Source organism: Microtus ochrogaster, unplaced genomic scaffold (assembly GCF_000317375.1).
Source record: "Microtus ochrogaster isolate Prairie Vole_2 unplaced genomic scaffold, MicOch1.0 UNK116, whole genome shotgun sequence".
Classification (NCBI taxonomy): domain Eukaryota; kingdom Metazoa; phylum Chordata; class Mammalia; order Rodentia; family Cricetidae; genus Microtus; species Microtus ochrogaster.
This window is the reverse complement of record NW_004949214.1, coordinates 257,261-263,478: the sequence shown is the minus strand read 5'-3', so window position 1 is coordinate 263,478 and position 6,218 is coordinate 257,261.

The window sequence follows — 6,218 nt, the reverse complement described above, 5'->3', positions numbered from 1 at the left end:
GATGATGGTAGCAGCTGTGGGCAAATTTAGGGGACAGGAAAGACATCATGCATCCTCTTGGGTTACAGCCGTCTGCATCTGCCTCCTCAGTACCTGGGTCCTCTACCGCCCACGATTCTCACCAACCTCCAGAGATCTTGAGACAGTCTTCTCGATCCCTATTTTCTTTCTCGCAGAACTAATCAGACTTAAAGCAGGCCTGTGGACAAAGAGATGAAAACGCTAGGCAATCGGGAAATGGTGGCAGCAGTCGATCTTCTTGAGAAGAACACCACAAAGGAGAAGATTGTGTGTCTTTCATCATTTAGGGTCCCACTGCTGGAACATTCTAGTTTTATTTTGCCTGGCTGCAGGGTTCCTGAGATAACACCCACTTCCTGATGTCATAATCATTAGTCCTGCCATTCTCAAGATTCACCACTAGGTGGCCACATTTCCTTTTCTTGCGCAGCAAAAAATGGGGGAAGGGCGCAGCACATTCTAGAAAGCAGGTTCTGAAGTGGTCCTTGGATTTATGACTCCGTCATCATCCCCAAACCATCTTTTCAGACCCCAAATTTGAAAGGGAGGGGAAGGGCATTGGGGAAAGTACCTGAAAGGCTGTGAGAAATGAGATTAGGAGACACTAATGGATATCCCACCTGTCTGATCTGTCACCCCCACCATTTTCATCTCCACTCACAGTCTGGTGCCCACTCCCATTGCCACACACCTCCAGAAATCCACGCCATTTTCTTGTTCCTCTTTCCTCAAGACTCTGGTCTACAGATGCTCACTGTGGCCTGTCAGAACATGCCAGACCTACCGCGCAGACAGGAGACTTTGCCATCAAACAGGAGCCTGTGGGAAGGGATGGCACCCAGGGCGCAGGGTACAAGGGTCCCTCTCCGGAAACAGATCAGCGTCCTGGTAGCTTAGGCTACTCACCACCCCCACCAGCTGAGCTGGCCCCAGAGATGGACACCCGCCTCGCACCCTAGGGCTCCCAGCGCCCCCCCCCATACACACACAACTCCCGCACCGCCATTTTTCCCGCCGTTGCCTACCGCACAATATTTTCAGGGCCTATTCTGACACCTGAAGGGAGACTGCCAGGCTGTCTACCCCTCCAGCCTCCAGACCATCACAGCCAGCCGCTCCAGCCGCCCCCTAGGCCGGCAGCCCGAGCGGGGTTCCCGCTTCCTCCTCCCGCCTAGGATCTCTGGGAACCGTGCACCACTCCGGGGAGCCACCGAGACCCGCTCGCCCCCACTGCACTGTCAGGGCCAGGCGGTGGTCCGCAGAGCGCGGCCGCCCCGAGCCCTCGACACACCCCCACTTGCCTGGCCAGGCGCACGGCCCAGGTCTGCGGGCTTCCCCGCGTCCCCCGTCTGCTCCTCTGCTCTTAGCTGTGCTCTGTCCTCCGCAGCTCCTCTCCCTCTCTGGGCTCTCGGCGCTTTGCGTGCGAGTGGAATGGCAGAGACGCGTCCCGCCCCCACGCCTCTGCAGCAAACGGGCAGGGGCTGTTGCGCAGGATGCGGCAGGCTCAGCTCGCCTCGAGGGTGTCGGGAAGGGGGCGGAGGGATATGGCGCACGGGCTCGACGCCCCCGCCTGGGCCCACCGTAGTTCCGACTCCGAGAGGGCGGGGCCGCACGCAGCCCAGCTCCCCTGGGGAGGGGGTGGGTCGCACAGTGAGTTCCTGCAGCCCCCTGCTCACCCTAACCAGAGACCACCACCACTTTTCTGGTGCCACTCCAGGGTGGGGGATGCCTGAGAGCTAGGGTCTATGAGGGCTTTGGGGAGGGGGGGACTACATGAAGGAGGGTGTCTGGAGTTGGGGAGCAGGAGGCAGCGGAGGGATACTGAGTGGGCCCCTAGGTACATCAGCACTTCAAAACGAGGCTGGACATTGCCTGCCCCTCCCTGCTTCCCCCCTCCACCCACTCATATGACGCCAGTGGAAGGGGGGGGGGACTCAGTACTGCAGCCTGAGAGGGGACAGGTGACCTAGCAACAGACAGCCAGTAGGTTGTTCCTGTTGGTTCTCCCCTGTTTTTTTCTCACTGGTTCATGCAGCCATGAAGAGGAGGGGGGCTCTTCTGTCTCTAAGGGATCTGAAGTGGTGGCTTCTGTTACATCTGCCCCCTCAACTACCCCTATTCCAAAAGGGAAACAGAGGCAAAGAGGGAAAGACGGAGGGAGAGGGAGGAAGAGAGGAGAGAGGGAGAAGGGGAGAGAGGAGAGAGGGAGAGGGGGAGAGAGGGGGGAGGGAAGAAGAGAGGGAGAGGTGGAGAAGAGGGAGGGGGGAGAGAGAGAGAGAGAGATACCTTGGGGTTATTTATTGACTATTGCCCTTTCCCTGTCAGTATTTCAGGGTGTCTTAGAGTCCTGCCTCTCAGCTGTTCCACAGCCAAGTGTTGGGACACAGTTTGGGCCTGTTCAGTTTCCTTGCCAATGGTGCTCTGAAATCTTCTCTTGCCAAACATGTCCAAGCTCTCATATTTGCCCGTATGCAAACGCAGGAGGAATTAACTAGCTCCGATGTCAGCCATGTCTAACTGCCTAGGTTCACGGTATATCTCAGGGAAAGGACCCTTCAAGCATCTTTTCTCTTAAGACCCACATCTGACTCCTTTTGAATCTTTCATTTTGCTCTATCCACAGAATTCCCTCTGCTCTTCATCCTCTTTTGCCTGTGCTTGTTTGTAGGAAAAACAGCAGTCGCATTAAGCGCACACTGAAGCCGTTGGGCTTGCCCATTTAGAAATACATTTAAGCACCTACCCAGTGTTTAGCAAAATAACAACCCATACCCAGTCCATTCCTGTGAATATGTGTTATTTGGCCAAGGAGAATTGAAGTTGCAGGTGTACCTATGGTTCTTAATCGTGGAATTTAACACACAATTATGCTGGATTATTCTCTCCAATATAACTGCAAGAGTACTTAGGTGTGGCAGAAGCTTCTGTGTTCGAAGCAAGCAGCATGGGGGAAGAAAAGCTGGAAAGTCCATTGTTGGCTTTGAAGATGGGAGTACGGTAGCCATAGAATGTAATCTATGCAGAAGCTGGGCAGAAAACCAGAGAATATTCTCCCATAGTGATGGTAACAGGAGAGGAACCCTCAGAACATCTTTGCATTACTCTCACCTTTTAAATATAATTTATAACCTCCTCGTGGTCCTGAGTTCCTTGCTCGTGCTCTCTCTCCTTCTGCTCCTGATTTGGACCTTGAGATTTATGTCCGGTGCTCCAATGTGGGTCTCTGTCTGTCTCCTTTCATCGCCTGATGAACGTTAATATTCAGGAGGATGCCTATATGGTTTTCTTCGCAAGGGGTGCACCCACACACTGAGACAATGGGGATGTTCTATTGGGAACTCACCAAGGCTAGCTGGCCTGGGTCTGAAAAAAGCATGGGATAAAACCGGACTCTCTGAACATAGTGGACAATGAGGACTACTGAGAACTCAAGAACAATGGCAATGGGTTTCTGATCCTACTGCACGTACTGGCTTTGTGGGAGCCTAGGCAGTTTGGATGCTCAACTTACTAGACCTGGATGGAGGTGGGTGGTCCTTGGACTTTCCACATGGCAGGGAACCCTGATTGCTCTTTGGGCTGTGAGGAGGGGGGGACTTATTTGGGGGAGGGGGAGGGAAATGGGAGGCGGTGGCGGGGAAGAGACAGAAATCTTTAATAAATAAATAAAAAAATTATAACCTCCATAACTGTAAAATAATAAATGTGCCTTATCTTAAGCTACTACATTCGTAACACAGGTGTATCTGTCTAGTCCCTGTTCCACCTCTCTGTGTTCAAGGCATCCTGGTTGGGAAAATTTTTCTAAAATATGTTTCTGTGCATAGCAAACGTTTTCTTGCCAACATTCCCCCACTGCTTGTACATATGTACATAGTACATATAGTCTGTACATAGTACTCAGCATTTTAAGCCTTTTTAACGAATAATTTCTCATTTTATGTGCATAGCTGTTTTGTGTGCAAGTGTGTCTGCAACACATGCTTGCTTAGTACCTGCAGAGGTCAGGAACATGGGGTCCCTTGTAACTCGAGTTACAGATGTTTGTGTGCCAATATCTGGGTGCTGAGAATAAAACTCAGGTCTTCTTCAAGGATAGTAAGTGCTCTTAACAGCTGAGAAATCTCGAACCCCTTGTATTCAGTATTTTAAGCAACCCAAAGCAGATGAAGTTATATTGGGGCAAACACATGCATTATATGGAAATTCCTTGGTGTTTTGTGCAAGTGACTGGAGTTCCCATAGACTTTGATCTGAGGGGGTTCTGGGACTCCTCTGCCGTGGATACTGAGGCAGTCCTGTAATTCATTATGTCAATATTAAGAAATTCCTTTCCCATCCTGACTCACTACACTCACTACTGTTTGCTATGTTTCCGTCTCTAGGAAAATCTGGTTTGCACTTCTCAACACTGCTGCTACCCCTACCTCTTCTCTCTCTTTTCACTAAGGAAGAAATATTTTTGTGATGGTCCTTGAAGTTCAACTTGGAGACTGATACCTTTTTTTTTCTTTTTGAAAACAATTACTAATACGAAAGGAGAAACCTGCTTTCATCGTGAAGTTTTCTGTATTTCCATAACAGTATTTTTTTGTGAACAGATATCTGACTCACATTGTTTATATGTTAAGAAAAAAGCAACCCCCAAACAACCCAGGCTGTTGCCAGGGCTAGTTGTTGCTCTCCACAAACTGATGGGAAGGCCCTGCTGCTGAAGACAATATCTCCACAGCTCAATGACTATTGGAGAAGTTGAGCTGGCGCCTACATAGAGCCTTCACCCATCCGGACTAGTGTTCGTGCTACTGAAGGTCCTCTGTATGCTCCTAAAGGAGAAAGGTATACAAGCTCTTCATTCTGTAAAACTGCCCTGTTTATAAGATGCACTAAAGGAGACAGTGACGCAAGCCTTGCAGGAGTAACCAGTCAGTATCTGATTGGATTTAAGGTCTACTCCAGGAGATGGAATTCATACCTGAAATTGCTTGGTTGTCAAGAGTCTGAGACTAGATAGGCCAGGGACCTAGTGTAAAACCAAATACTATTACTATTCTGTTAAGGGAAGGTTTGAGTAAAATGACAGCTAATGACATTCTGCTGTACTCACAGATAAGTGTCTTGCTCAACCAATAGCAGAGAAGCTTTTTCCTGAAGCAGACAGTAACAAATACAGTGGCCCACAGCTGGAAAGCACATAGTGAAAGACTTTAGAACACTCAAGTCTTTTTTTCCACGTTTTTATTTTTTAAAAAATTACTTTTCATTGTAAATTCCGACCACAGTTCCCCCTCCCTCCCCTTCTCCTACCTCGCCTCTTCCTTCCCATCCCCATCTGTTCCTCAGAGAGGGTAAGGCCTTCCTTGGGAAGTTAACAAGGTCTGGGATACCAACTTGAGGCAGGACCAAGCCTGCCCCCCCCCCCAATATCAAAGCTGAGCAAGATATCCCTCCATAGGGAATGGGCTTCAAAAAGCCAGTTCATATACCTGGGATAACTCTTGGAGAGACTGCCAGGGCTCCCTCAACAGACCAGGCCACACAACTGTCACCCACATTAAAAGGGTCTGGTTTGGTCTCATGCAGGTTCCCCAGCTGTCAGTCCATAGTCCATGAGCTCCCACTAGCTTGGGTCGGATGCTGGCTGGCTCTGTGGTTTTCGCCATTATGCTCTTGACCACCCTGCTTTGTTCATGTGATCCATCCTCCCCCTCTTCAAGTGAACTCCAGGATCTCTCAGCCCAGGGAACACTCAAGTCTTAAATGGGACCTCACAATCAAATCACTCCTCTCAAGGCTCAGGGAACCCTGCAGAAAAGGAGTCAGAAAGTTTAAGAGCAAGAGGGGATGGAGCACACCAAGGAAACAAGGACTTCTAGACACAGCAGAGCCAATGCACATAGGAATTCACAGAGACTGTGGCAACTTGCCTAGGGCCTGCAAGGGGCTGAGACTGATAGGGTCCCAGTACTGAGAGGGAAAGTGGACACTAGCCCACATCTCCAACACAATGTAGTCTCTCTGAGCGTACATATAAGGCTAGGCCCCATGCCCAAGAAGAGATGGCCAACAAAAACTAACTCAATAGCATTTTTGGAGGTTCTTGGTTTTATAAAGCTTTGTCAGGTGTTTTTTTCCATGCATGTCCTTTGCGCGCACGAACACACACATGAATAAATGTGTGTATATATGTGTGCATA